This window comes from Neocloeon triangulifer, unplaced genomic scaffold, assembly GCF_031216515.1.
Source record: "Neocloeon triangulifer isolate White Clay Creek 2 clone unplaced genomic scaffold, ASM3121651v1 ptg000001l, whole genome shotgun sequence".
Classification (NCBI taxonomy): domain Eukaryota; kingdom Metazoa; phylum Arthropoda; class Insecta; order Ephemeroptera; family Baetidae; genus Neocloeon; species Neocloeon triangulifer.
This window is the reverse complement of record NW_026775544.1, coordinates 10,414,976-10,430,056: the sequence shown is the minus strand read 5'-3', so window position 1 is coordinate 10,430,056 and position 15,081 is coordinate 10,414,976. Positions and strand designations below refer to the sequence as shown.

At 36.9% G+C, this 15,081-nt stretch overlaps 1 protein-coding gene across 4 annotated transcripts in view; it reads right to left on the bottom strand.

Annotated features, from left to right (window-relative positions):
- Positions 1-15,081, bottom strand: part of LOC132198398 (uncharacterized) — a 117,769-nt gene that overhangs the window by 91,455 nt on the left and 11,233 nt on the right. For 3 of the 4 annotated variants that reach the window (XR_009441978.1, XM_059622440.1, XM_059622431.1), the window contains one exon: positions 8,530-8,598. The exons of the other annotated variant lie outside the window; for it this stretch is intronic. The gene's annotated coding sequence lies outside the window, so the exon portion shown is untranslated. The remainder of the gene's footprint in view (positions 1-8,529; positions 8,599-15,081) is intronic. 4 annotated transcript variants of the gene reach the window in all.

The window sequence follows — 15,081 nt, the reverse complement described above, 5'->3', positions numbered from 1 at the left end:
GCAAAACGCGAGGGTCAGACCTCCTGCGGCTCGTTTTGAGGAAATTAGTCTTGGCAGAGGGAGATTTAATGTGGGCGGATGCTGCCCGAGTGCACCTAGAGTGTGATGTATAAACTTTTTGAAACAACACGCATTGCCGCAACCGTCGAGCACAATTGATATTTTATTATGCCGCCACATGCGGTGCTTTAGAAATTCTCCACGCGCGGCTAATTGCTCTGTCTGCATGAAAAATTATTTATGCTGCAGAGTCACGCGTAATGTAAATTTTCATTTTTTGTGCTGGAAAAAGATGGAAATTTTCACGTCACTTTGGCAAGAACAAAAGAAAGTAGTTTTTTTTGTAGGCGGAAGTATTTTAAGTGATCATCGAGTTGCTCAAACGTGATTTACAGCAGACAGAGAATGATGATGATTTGGGATGCAAAAGCATTTTTGCATGAAGGTTCGTCAACCTCTCACGATTTTCTCGGGAAATTTTTAAAATTTATTACTTCAATAAATATTCGCCAAGTTTGCAATTATTTTATATTTGGTTCTAAATTATTGATTTGTTTTGATTTATCATTTTATCATAAATAAATTTATCATTGAAATCATTTAAAATAATATAAATTTATATTTTTCTCGATGATTGCAAAGCAAATTTGTGAAAAATACTGCATAATATATAAGTTATCAAAAAGTGTAATTTCATATTCCATCCACATTAATACGGAAAATTATTAAATTTCAAAGAGTCAATATTTTGGTACAATTTTATAGTTTGTTATTACACTGTTAATATTTTTTACCATAAACGCAGAAAAGTTTTTAATTAAGCTTGTGTTAAGTAATTGCTATAATTTTTTAAGGACATTTATTTTGCCGGTCAATAATATTCATTTTTAAACATTGATTCAATTACGATATTGTTATGGAATTTTCTTAATTTTTATCCACTTATTAATAATTACATTTTCTTCGTCCGAAATAATCTAAATGAAAATAATTTTCAATGAAAACACCTGTCACGTTTAGCAGAGGGCTCGGTTGGATATAATTGCCACGATCTGGCTGACGCTCAATGACTGGTTTAATTGCACACATCGCTCAAAATATGAGAGACGGTTTCCTTTACTTGATCTAGAAAATCCAATTGTGCAAAATCCGCCACTCATCTCGGCATTAGTGAAAATGGAAGCGACTCTGAATTACATTACTATTAAAAATCCACCGCGCAAAGTGAAATTGGATTTTTATTTCTCCGAGGTGGTCCGTTTCGGCAACAAAGGCGGCAGCCCATCTTTTTGCACTTCGTCGTGACGCGCGGGAATCTCCGCCGCTCTCCACAGACGAAGGGTCATTTCTCCTTAAACTCGACTAACCGCGCGCGATCCAAACAATGCCCGATACAATTTGATTGTTTCGAATCAGCCATTGACGCGGATAATCATAGCTTATAGAGATGCGTTAAAACAAAGTGGAAAAAAATAGCTCATTATGGCGAAGAAAAGCGGCGGATTTTTATTATCCGGTCACGACTTTGGGCCTCCTCTTTAAATATATCGACTTGATTGAATAGGTGCGAAAACTGCTCGGATTACCTCGCCGCTTTCCTGAACGAGGAAGGTGTCTCTCGTCGGTCGGTCGGTCAATGGACCTTTCAATTCGCGCGACCAGTTACACTTAACGCGAGGTGACACTCGATCTCCGCGCACAAAAAAGTTAGGGTTTGCGGCGGTGTCGGTGAAAGGCGCTTCGCCAAATTTAATATCCTGTGTGTGTCACTCGCTCGACATTTCCAGAGAATATTCGCCACATTAATTAATATATTCACTAAGAAATTTTTGATCGCCGCCTAATATCACACTTGAAAAAGCGGTCATTGGCCACATCGCCCAAATTTCAAACCAGAACTGCTTATTGTGGCCGCGCGTCTAAAAACGAGAGAAGTTGTGTGTAATTTCAATGCGAGCACTTCCCTGTTATATTTATTACACCGCTGACAACTTTCGTTGGACGTTAAATTCATATATACGTATTTTGCACCTAGTATGCCCAAAATAAGGTTTGTCCGAAATCCACTTGCCCAACTTTATATTGAACACTCCCGTTTGATAAGTGCAATTAAATCATACTCGCGAGCAGAAATTATAAATTTATGCAACACATTAGAAAGTAACTCTCGCGCTATAATTTTGACGTGTACACACTTCCAAAATGTCGGTCGCTCTCAGTTCAATTATTCGGAATTATTAATAATTTATAAGAAGAAATTACGAAATTTTTGCGTGCGATTAATTGTTAATTTGATGGAGATGATCGCGTGCAAAGTGAAACTAGTTCTAGCCTTAATTGCGCGAACGGGTTGTTCATTCGAGTGCGAAATGAGCGGAAATTTTGGTTCGCATCGTGATTCACATCAGGGGGCGAGCGAAACACAAAATCAGCTCGCGCCGATCGTAAATTATATCGAAAGTAATGCCGAAAATTTGCGCACATGCTCATACACGGATGTGCGGGAAAGCCTGTTTGGGTGAAGGTGTGGGAGTTGACAGAGGAATCGGACCCATTGGCCTCTTTCTCGAGACGCCTCTGATTTTGCTCACCGTTCGCCAGCAACCTCTTTATTTTATGCCGAGAGTGCGCAATTATTATGACAGGAGAGGTACCCTGCGAGTTAAAACTTGAGCACGCAGGGAACAAGTTTTTCGGGATTAGCCCTCGGTGGACCAACACTTGATACCCGATTGGTACTTGCCTGAAAGTAGTGCTCTTCCACCTCAAGTCATGCTTGCATGATTATGTAAAAAATTATTATCCGCGTGCAACAACATATTCCTTGTGAATGTTAATGCTTAAAAGAGGATGGAACTACCTCAGGGTTGCATAATCCTCCACAAAAACTAATAGTTTGGACCACAGGGATTGATAACAAGAAAATTACGGGTCACCGCGTAAATTTTTGAGTAAAATGCATTTGAAGTTAACATGGCTGGCTTATGTGAAATTTTCACTAAAATCGTTTTATTGCGTTTAAAGTCAACAAAACCACCAGAAAATTGGAGGTCACTGCGTAAATTTTTGAAAAAAGTCAAATTGAAGGTTGAAAAACATCGCTTTTTTTTTGCATTTTTCACGTTTCCGAGACAATTAAGCAACTTTTAAAGCCTTTGATTGCTTTGATTTAATTAATTTATTCCTATTATCAAATATCATGATAGTTAATATTTTGAATTCTACAATACCCTAATAATGACAAAATTTCGTATTTTTCAAAATCCAATATGGCCGCCTGAGATACACAAGGGTTTACTAAAATTGATGCCAAATTAATAAGGGTGCAGATTTTTTAATTTTCCTGGTGGGAGGTTGGAGCGAATAAATCACGGTATCTTTTCTTAGTGGTCACCAAGTTTGTAGGTCAAAGGTCATTGACCCTGGCAAAAAGTCAAAATTTAAAGTTTTTTGCGCCTCTAAAATAGGCAACCTGATGATAAATCTGAGATGGCCAAAAGATGCGTCATGTCATTTTGCATCAGTTTGTAAATATTCAGAATATTTGAACGAGCAGTTTTTAAAATATTAATGGTTTTTAAATAGCGTTTGAAAGACTGAAAATGTTATCGTCAGATGAGTTAAAAATTAGAAAATTAGGCTTTTTTCATCATATTTGAAGCAAATCGAGTAAGTTTTATTGTAACACATTCAGATTTGAAGGATTTGAAAAAAAAATCGTAGGAGGTTTTATCTACTTTAAAATTTTCAAATTATATATGGTATTCAAATTAAAACACGAATATAGTTTTTTTTTTAAGAGTAAGAAACGCAGTTGTACAGATTTTCACTAATATTTTTTTTATTAATTTTTAGATTGAAGCAGGATTCAAGAAATCCTTTATAATAAATTTGGTTTTGGAATTGTTATTTAAATATTATATAATAATGTTCATCTTATTCAATTTAAAAGTTTTAATAATGCACAGAACCTAAGGGCTAACTCATTTAAAATTAATCTTAGACTTTTTTATTCCAAAGTGCCAATGGGATGCCTTCACTGAGTCTGACAGGACGGAAATTCCAAGGGACCTTAAATTGATGATTTGCCTCTGGACTATCTACTTTTATTGCGCTCTCCTTTGTCACATCATTAGCGAGATTCGGAGATTACGCAGCTGACCACGTGAATTTCACCTCCATTCATCTCTCCGGGTATTACCGCAAAAGATATTAATGGCTGCTGCCAAATTGGCCGTGCAGGAAAACACACACAGCGACCTTTCCTCAAATTATACACAAACCAGGATTTGCATTTGCACTTTCTATAGTTATCTCATCTCTTGGCGATTAGTCCGAGAATCAATATGTTTTTTTTTCTTCCGATGTACACACTTTTGCTCTTTTGAAAGACGGGTGATAAAACACGACACGGTACAATCGCTACAAGTGTTTTGCCTTTGCGTTAAATTTTAATGCGGATAAAACTCCCCCGGTGTGTTTTAAGTGCGCGCGCCTAATTTTAATTTTATTATGGAAATCGCTGCACTTGAGAAACAATGGTACTTGCACTTAACTTCTCAGTCAGAGGTGATGTCAGATCGTAAAAAATAATGTTAGCTGCTCTTTCCGTCATGTATCAAAACGATCAACGCGCGCTCATTTTTCGTCCACCTTTACAACCTGACACCCCATAAAATTGCAGCTTTTGTCTGCTCATGTTCGAGTTTACATACATAGGTGGGGTCTCTCTATTCGATTCTCTCTCAAAAAGTGCTTTCGACAAAAGTGAGTGAGAAAGTAGCCAGAGGACGATCGTTCGAGACGCGATTGATACTTGAGAAAATAAAGTGCGAATAAAAATACCTGTCTGCTAGATTTCTACCTTTTCGGGTGGACGGACTGGTTGCGGCGGTAATGGCATCTCTCTCCTTTTTTTTTTATTCATTTCAACTATAGCGTTCTCATCAACTCTGCGAGCTGCGGTAGCGGAAAATTAATTTATATACGCGTCTCTGTGTGTAATTGAAAGTCTCAATGAGTGCGGAGCTGAAGAAAGTAAATTGTGTTTATGGTGAATCGATTTTTAACTGGTTAAAAAAATCCCATGCACTTGAAGAAAGTAAATAAATACATTAGACTAAAAGAAGAAATCAAGTCAACTTGACCTTGGTGAACTTGTTGAAGACTGATGTTCTGTTCATCATGTGAATAAAAATTTGTTGCTAGCTATTAATAATGAAGTTAATCTTTTCAGACTTTTTACTTAATTCATCAATATTAGTAACAAAATAAAATAATATAATGTTGTAGGAAAAATACTTCTGATGATCTGATCGGAACAACATGATTTTGACACACTATAATAAGTAATCATAATTAATAACAAAAAATTGTCAACACAATACAATTTTTTTATTGTTTTGAGTTTAGTAATAAAGATTTTCGATAATAAGATTGAAAAATTGAAACCGGGCGAACCTCGTTGCAAAGAAAAAATGAAAAAATAAAGGACAACTGACCCCAAAGGCGACCTGCGGTCTGCTGGTACTTTAAAACCTAGGATTTCTTGTGTCCGACTAAAACTAAGTGGGAGGAATTAATAAAAAATTAAAAATAAAATGGGAGAATTTAATTTTAATAAACAAAAATTGCAGAATTTAATTAAGCAAAAGAGTCAGTCAACAGCTTCCTAGGTTTTAAAGTACCAGCAGACCGCAGGTCGCCTTTGGGGTCAGTTGTCCTTTATTTTTTCATTTTTTCTTTGCAACGAGGTTCGCCCGGTTTCAATTTTTCATGAAATCCACCTCGAGTGTTACCATTCAATTTAAATCTGCGGGACGGGCCCGCAAATTAACGCACACTTCGTGCTTTTTAATTTTAAACGCAGAAAATTCTAGAGCGATCGAGTCAGCCAATCAGCGCGCCAGGGGGCGGTGCGAGCGGCCTCGCTCGGGTATAAAACCCCGCAGCAGCCACCGTTCAGCATCAGTCTCTCGGACTTCTCCGAAAGGAGAGGACCGGCACTCAGGTTAGCTGATGAGGCCTGGATTGGCCGAAACAGCTGTCCTAACCAGTAGTGCGGCAGAATACTGAGATTTTGCCAGAAAAGTCTTTGGGTTCATTGCCCTGGAAATTTCTGCCAAAATCACAGTATGAAGCTGTTGACTGACTCTTTTGCTTAATTAAATTCTGCAATTTTTGTTTATTAAAATTAAATTCTCCCATTTTATTTTTAATTTTTTATTAATTCCTCCCACTTAGTTTTAGTCGGACACAAGAAATCCTAGGTTTTAAAGTACCAGCAGACCGCAGGTCGCCTTTGGGGTCAGTTGTCCTTTATTTTTTCATTTTTTCTTTGCAACGAGGTTCGCCCGGTTTCAATTTTTCATGAAATCCACCTCGAGTGTTACCATTCAACGATAATAAGATTACTTTAAATAAATTGTTTTAATAATAAATTTATATATTTTTTAATTCTTTTAATTGATTTTGTTTTTATCAATTATTTATGATGTGCCAAAAGATGAAGTTAGTTCTATTTTCTAAAAGAGTAAAAATATGTATCAATTCAAAACTCGTTTGATTAAGGATCTATATATACTAATAATGTCTAAAGAAACAATTTGGAATGCACAGCAGAGGTCCACAATATATTAAAAAATAAATAAATGGTTAGCTTTAAAAATTTAATTTTGACATCAGTATGACATGTTATTTAATAATCACTTAATTACTTTAGCAGGTTACTGCTGCGTATATATTGTTAACCAAAGGACAATTTTGTTAATTTCAAATTCGTCCTTATTAGTTTAACTTCGTTGCAACTTTTCTTTTGACGCGGGAAACGCCAATCAAACAATACCCTTCGTAATCCTTTCTCACTTACTTAATAAAAACACGACACAATTTCAGTTCACTTTTATGCATGCATGCTTGTTTTAATTGACAATATCCCACATTGTTTTCTTGTTATTTCAAAAGGACTCTCTCGGCTCGGCACGCAAATTTTTCAACTGCAGTCGCAACTTGACATTTTTGCAAATTGCCAGCCGGAAGGGATTCTTTCGATCTCAAGGAAATTAAATTGAAGTGGCACAAGAATGCAGTGAAAAAACAGCCCGCGCGTACGGATCATTAACACGTAGGGCTTTTTTGATTTATCGAGAGATGCGCATGAGTTATATTTTCTGCCGCCGCCGCCGCACAAACTAAGTAACGAGCGGCGAGTGTAATTAAATTGCAATTGAAGAGAAGCTGCGGGACGTCGTCGTTTCGTTTGATGCTATCAAAATAAAGCGGTGCTTATTAATAATTTCGCCTCCTCCGCCTTGCGGGTCGCGCGGATTTTCTTTTCGCCGCCGCTGCAGATTGAATAATCAAGAGCGGACGCCTACAATTTTCAGCTTGCTGAACGCCGGCTCCTTATTCTAGAAATCGACTTTCTGCTCTAAAAATCCGTCGGTGCAGCGCACGTGACTGCTCTGCCGAAATAATATACAAAAGCATCGACACCTGTTGTGAATTTGGGTGTTATATAATGTTTAAATATATATTCCGAAACGAAAGTAAGTGGTCCTCTAACTTATGCATTGTTAGGCAACGCGATAGCGAAAGAGTCGGATTTATTTTTAAAACTGAGCTAAGACACTTTCCGTTTTGCACAGACGTCAAAGTGAAAACCAGACGAAAATAGAAGGTTATGCAAATGCTCACTTTGAGATTTACACATATTCACACTTTGTCGCAATAAACCTTTTTTGTATAGGAAACGCCAATCAAGAAAAAAAGTAGCGTTTCCTTAATCTTGTTAAACTTAATAAAAACATCAACAATTTAATATGTCACTTAACAGTTAATGGTATCGTGTTTTTGTCGCCAAATGGGAAAAAACCTATCCACAAAGGCGCGCGGTGAAATTGGTGCAAATTATATTTTTCCGAGAAACGGCGCGGAATGCACGTCCACTTTCAAGAATTTTAATTACACGCCTCGCATGTGCCGCCGAGTGGATCCGAAGGTGCCGTAACAACAAAACGTCGTTTTTGCCTCGCGCGACGGACGCGCCATTTCACTTTCTAGTTGCACTTTTCTCTCCACGTCTCCGAATCAGGCGAGAGACGAACCTTTTATGACGTAATGCATGTCCAGAGGGTTAGCGACCTGCGGGACCATTATTTATGCAGATAGGGCCATCAAACAATTAACAAGCGCCTTTATTATGCAGCGCATTCGATGCAGCAGCCTTTGGCACATCAGAGGCGTGTTTCCGACTCATTATCGATCGACAACACTGCTTTAATTGCCATTACCGAGTGTCGTCAAGAATTGACGACCTCTGTTTGCGACAAAAGACACGCACACACTCCCGCGACTAAAATTAACTTTAGGCTTTCACTGAAGAATTTACGGCTCCAATTAATTGCGCGATCGTTTAACTCTTTCCGCAACGAAATTTGAATAAATCCAAAATACATTCGAAAGTTCTCCTCATTTTATTAGATCTGGGTTAAAAAAATTCCCGCTGACCAAAAATAGATTCAAGTATACCTGCTTTTGCCAGTTCCCACAGCATGGGTCTACGGCTCGGCATCAAATTAGACCCGGCGAGAAATTCGTCTGCAACAGAAAGGAACAACAATAGAGAGTGGAATTATATGCCAGGCAATTTTTTTCATTATATAGTTATCAAGACGCATAGAGAAGGGCCGCAAGGTCTGCAAAGGGCAAGGTCGGGTCGCAATTTGGATCGAATTTTAAATTCAACAAGGGACAATTATACGTCCGACATCTGATACATGAACATAATTCGCTATTCACATACGTGTAAAGTTGAAAATCTGCAGATCGAGTGATTGAAAGGGAGCGCGTGTACTTCAGAAAAAAGAGGGCTTTGGAGGTTGTGCATTCCAATTTGATTGCTTTTATGATAGGGAAAGGTTTAATTAAAAAGTGTTGGTTTTTCAAAAGAACTCACAAGCATGAGGTTTTTATTTTCCACAATAAGTAATTCAACTCGTTATTTCGAAAAAATAAAAATTGTACAAAACATAAATGAGCTAAAATTATACTATTAAATATTAAGAATTCAAAGGTCTTAAATTTACAGTTAGACACAACAAAATATGCTAATATTTTTTTTTAAATTTGCATTGATCCTAGTTTTGAAACCAATTTACTGTGACTGCAAAAAGAATTTAATTAGTGCAGATCAATTATTATCTTTCTCGAATTGGGAGTTAATTTTTTTTTCATTGAGCTAGTGATGAAGGTTTTATAAATGTGCACTGCAAAAAAAATAAAATTTATCAATACATTCAATAACAAAATGTCACTAGCAATAGAATTTTTTTGCAATTTTGATGAGTCAATTCTTTTATATCAATGTGAAAATAAAATCTCAGAGACCATAAAACATCATTTCCAGACCTACTGTTGAGCTTGCATGCTTCTTAGTTAGCTCTGGCAATTATTATCTTGATCCTTTTGATGCGAGCTCCCACATTTTATGTGCTCAAGTGCTCATCTCTCACGATGATTGATAATTATACGAGCGATATCTCTGCAAGGAGTGCAACTTTATATGAGTTAAACGCAGCCTGTCACTCAATGGTGACAAGGTGTGCGAGAGTTTCTAAATGTGCTACTATGAGTTTTCTTTGCGAGCACATTAAACGCATTCCTCGCGATAAAAAAGGGAAGTTCAGATAATTAGAACCGGCTTTGTATAGAATCTGCAGGCTAGTGTGCGATTTAATTGTTGCAAATAAATAATGCTTATTGCGTCCATTCGTGCAAGTTGTTGCGATAATTAAAAAAACCTCCGCCTCTGCAGAATGCACGAAGACAGGATTTGAAAAAATTCACGCTTTACATAACACGCGAAGCGTAAAACTATAGCAAAGGTGTGTGTGTGTGTGTGTTAGTTCAATAATGGCTAGTCGCAATATGCAGTGCTACGCCTTTCTAATAAAATGCAAAGTGAAAGTGCATTATTATTTTAATCGTATAATATTCACAATGTCAAAAGAATCACGCCGATTGATTGATATCGCGAATGGGAAAAATAAAAAAGCCGTACTGATCCATTTTTATTTATTCTCACACTTATACACAAGTCGATTTTCACGCGGCTCATTAGGCCCGCACAAGATAAATCGCACTTCTTCTTCTGCTGGTAAGAATTATCCTGCTCTCTCGCTAACGACCCGAGATGTGTTTAAATTGGATCTCGGATGGGAATCAATCGCGAACTCGCAAACGCTCCGAACAAGGAAATTGGCTCGTGAGTTGAAAGAGAATAATATTCACAATGAGATGCACCGTCCCGCGGCTCGAAGAGAAGTTTTATTCATGAGAGAGACACGCTCGCCAATCCCGCTGCCTCGTGATTCAGCTCTAAAAAGATCTCTCGAGTTTTTAAATCTAAAAATAGCATTTCAATGGTTCAAAAAACTCAAACTCACTGCCACATTACGGTTGATTAGTCATCCAAGAAAATATTTAAATATGAAAACGTCAAATGGTTTTTATATCTTACAAAATGGAATAATATAGAATAATATTTTGAAATCTATAAAATTGAAATTATTTTTTTTTATATTGATAAAAAAAAAACTGCACTTCCAAATCGGAAAAGAAATCAGCAAAAAGGAATCGTAAAAGTCCTGATAACTGGATAAACCGCATTTATAGTACTAAATATTTTAAATCAGAAAAATACAACTCTCTATTACATAAAAGATGCAGAATTCGTTTTTTAAACAAACAAATCAAAAATAATCAAAACAAATTTTTGGCCAGTTTAGCTCGTTTAAGCCACCAGGTTAATCTTTAATCTTAATTACTGCCACCTGCCCTAAATACTGTCCCTCAAGCAATTTTCTCTCCCTCCGCAAGCAGCATTTGTGGCAGTAATTCAAGATTTTAAAATTGAAAATCTTGTATCCCCTCATGTCATTGGTAAATCAAAATTAAACGGCTGCTTCTTAGATATTAAACTCTGAAATAAGTAATTAATTAGAAAAATGATCAAGCATAATATGGATACAAATTAAAAAGAAAGCTCCAAAATAGTATTAATATGCATGATCCATTTTTATTGGAAATTAGAGGCGAAGAAAAAACTTATGGCATTAGATTTGACATTTTCCGCACAACAAAAGGTTGCGAGAAATCGAAACCAAATAAGTGATATTTGAGCCTCCACAAATTCTGCACCAAACAGCTCATTACAAAGGAAGAACAAATTGGCTTCTCTAAAATAGCAAGATTCCTTATAAGAAATCTCCTAACACGGTGAAAGGCTGCAGATTGGCAGGCAAATATTTTGCCACTGCTGCTCCTTGATCGTATTTACTCGACTTTATTTGACCGCACACCCAACGCGACACCTTCAACCTCAGGTTGAACCACCGCACCTCCCAATACTATGTTATTTAAGTGATTTCACCTGGTCTCGATCTTATAGGTGATGATTTGGTTTCGGAACAACTAGCAGCGAACCAGCATTTTATTGTTTGTTTATCAAAATTGTTCATCTCTAGAGTGGCTAGAATTTGGCTGTCGGCGTCTCTCAGGCCTTTTGAAACGCTGCCCATTAACATATTCATCCGAGAAGGTTTGTCTGCAGCTTTTATATTAATATCATCTTGTTTTCTAACTGGGTGCATGTGTTTGTGTTGAGAGAGCACGTTTTATTGTCCCGCTCTCTCATAGATTTTGTTTCTATACATAAATCGTGCCGCTATAAAATGCTAGGCTAATTTAATGCCTGCTTGTAAAATGTGAAATTAAGTTCTTCATCTTCGGTGTAATCAACTGCACATATGACTTTATTTCCTACATTATTTTTAGACGAATTTTCAATAACTGGAAGCTGCTCTTAATTAAAATATAATTTAAAAAAATGTGATAAAATATTGTCAGCGATAAAATTTTGCCTTTCTATTTTACCCGTTGGATACCATCCTATTTTAATGGGTTGATAAAGACATCTAGATATTTTTATTTTTCATTCCAAGAAATTTGCATTTCGCAAACGGTCGCTTTTCATTTATCGAATTTACGACTTGGCACTTTTCCTCGTCGACAAGAAAGAAGGATCTTCATAAATTTAGAAAAAAAAAATTCAAATGAGAACCTCTCATTATTCCCAGGTGCTTCTTTTACGATCGAGGCGACGGTATAATTAAATTGGCGCTGCTATTTCTCATTTTCGCCAAACGCCGTAGAGAGTTAGTAGGTCGGCGGCATTTGACTTGGCGAGATATCATTGAAGAAGTGTTATGATGATTTCTGCCTCGTGATAATAATAACATGTTGCGAGCGGCGGTATTTTCTCTCACTCGCCGCTCCGTGCCCAGGGGACATTTGAAGAACTACTCCACCTGTTTGTGTCCTCGTACGTCGTCTATACACCGGAGAGGCGTTTCTGCAGAATCAAATTAGAAAGAATGCGATTTTACACTTTCTTTCTAACCTGGCTGTCACTCTCTGTTTTCAAACGTCAATCTCAAAAGTGTTTCCGCGAAGTCAAAACAAAATCCGCGCCTTTTTGTATTCATGGAGAGATTTTTCTGCTCCGCTGCGGCACAAAATTTTTCTGCGTTTTATATTTACAACCTTTTTTTTTTGAAAAGATAAAACACTTGTGGCACCAACATTTTTAAACTATCTTTAAACTTAAACCTGTCTAGCAGATAGATTAATTGCAAATTAATATACAGGACTTATTGTATAGAGACAGACAGGCATTTTTACCCCCCGGCAATGCTGCATAAGTCACAGTAGCATCAACTCTCTTCAAGCACATTCAAGTTCAATTCTATTATCAGATATTTTATTATTGAAACCATTTAATTTTTTATATCAATATGAGAAAAACATAAGCAATAAGCAAGTAAAATTTTTATTAAACCCGATTGTATGCTTTTATCGTTACGCAACACGTCTCACAGAGAGTTTTTAATTAAAAGTTGAAAAAAGCGAATTCCACGAAGAGCGCGGCCTGATTATTCAAAGTGACCATAGCCGACGTCGGCCGGTGGAGAAAGTCAATAAAAATAGCCGCGCTCGCGCGCGAGAGCCATGCATGCACCAATGACTAAACATCCCCGGATGTGAATAATAATCGTCTGCGCGCGGAGATTATAGAAAGCAATTTATTGGCGTGCACTCGTTCTACTCTGTATATACGGAAAATATGCAGCGTTTGTATAAAGAAAAATGGCTCGTTGAATTTATTTACGGCCACTTTAAAATATGCATGAATTAATAACGTGCGCGCGATCTCTTCTAATAGCCACAATGCTGATCAAAACAAGCTTGCACGTAATTTATAGGCAAATAAAGTCCCCTTAGGAATGCGTTTAATCTCTTTCCAATCTCGATTTTCACAGCTTATTATAGAGGCGGATTAAGTATAAATTACCACCTAATTGCCCGCGATCGGCCGATAAAATTAGGCGCCTGAATTGGACCCTGAACGAATTTGTTTATTTTCACATTTGGGGCGAGATTACATCGACAAATTAACGGCCGTGCATGCCAAATGCAAAATAATCGCTGGAATTTTGCGTATAAATTTGCTACGTTGACCTCTTGCGTCAGAGGTCACCCCATCGGATTTATCTTAATAGTTTTGTGTTTGGTTTGGCTCCTTATACTCCTTATACACGCTCTCTCTATTATTTTATTCTGTGTGTGTTGCATTCTGCTTGTGGCGGGGCCATTTGAGATTACACAATTGATTAAGTGCACAGCCGAAAACAATGCATGAGACATACACGCACTCTGTTTGTAACATTTATCTCAAAATGGGCCTTCCACTGATGGAATTTTCTTTATGTCGGAATTTAAAAGTAGACCAATTATAGCAATCGATTTCATAATTAAAATAATTTATTCATTGAGGTAGTTTAATTTCTTTAAGAAAAAAATTGATAGATGATGCTTTTTTTAAATTGAATGTGTTAAAACCATAAATATGGGTTAATTTGGGCTAAACTGGCAAGCGAAAATTTTGATTAGCAAAATTATAATAATAAAAAAAAATGTTGAAATTTCTAGAAAAGTCACACATTATGAAGCTATTGATTGACACAATTGCTCAATTAATTTATACAATTCTTGTTGATTAAAATTGGCCAATTTTATATTTATTTGTGTCAATTCCTTCGTTTCAGTTGGTCTCGACAAAACCCTGGGTTTTTTTCATATCAGTAGACTTCCCGCAGGTCATCTTTAATGGTCAGTTGTCCTTTCATTTTTATTCATTTTTTCTTTGCGGCAACAGTTTTAATTTTTCATAAAAATCCACCTCCATTGTAAGCATTCAAATTAAAATTTTAATCATATTTTTTACAGACCCAATCAATTGATTTAGTTTGATACATTTAATTTTTTATGCATTTTAATAAAAAATTAACAATTGTATAAAACATACAGAAACAAAACATTAACTATATTTCAGGTCGGCCAATGTATAAATGCCATTTTTATCTTAAGACAAACCTGACGAGCAGTGTTTTCCAAATGCATATCAGATTGAATAAAAAAGAAGAGTCATCACGCATTCCTGGCCCACCCTATGGCGAATCCATTGGTTCACAGGCCATCATAAACGCATGCGGGCCGCGCAGCTCAGCAATTTCTCGCGGTTACTCGCTTAATTACAAGCAACAGCCTCATATTTTGTGTATAATTAGATTCGCTATTAGCCGATAATGATTGCGCTGACTGCTGCTGTGTGAGAAAGAGACTAGATTTTCGCGCTCTCACTTTTTCGCAGAGCAGCTGTTTCTTTCCAAGTGTCGGATTGAAAGTGAAAAATAGGCGCGGTTTGGCCATGAAATAGATGCAAGTGCATAGAAGTAGCTCATGCATTTATTCATTCTTGGCACTGCAATTTTCCTTTCATTGCCCGCTCGCGATTGTTTGCACCGTTAGCTGGCTATCTGTGCAAACTGACAGACAGCATGAAATACAACTGTGAGTGCGCGCGCGAGAACAACAATGCATTATCGCGAAACTGCGCTGATTTACTTTTATATGGAGAGCGCAGCGACAAAGTGGCGGCGGCTCTCGTTTCATTAACTCTCT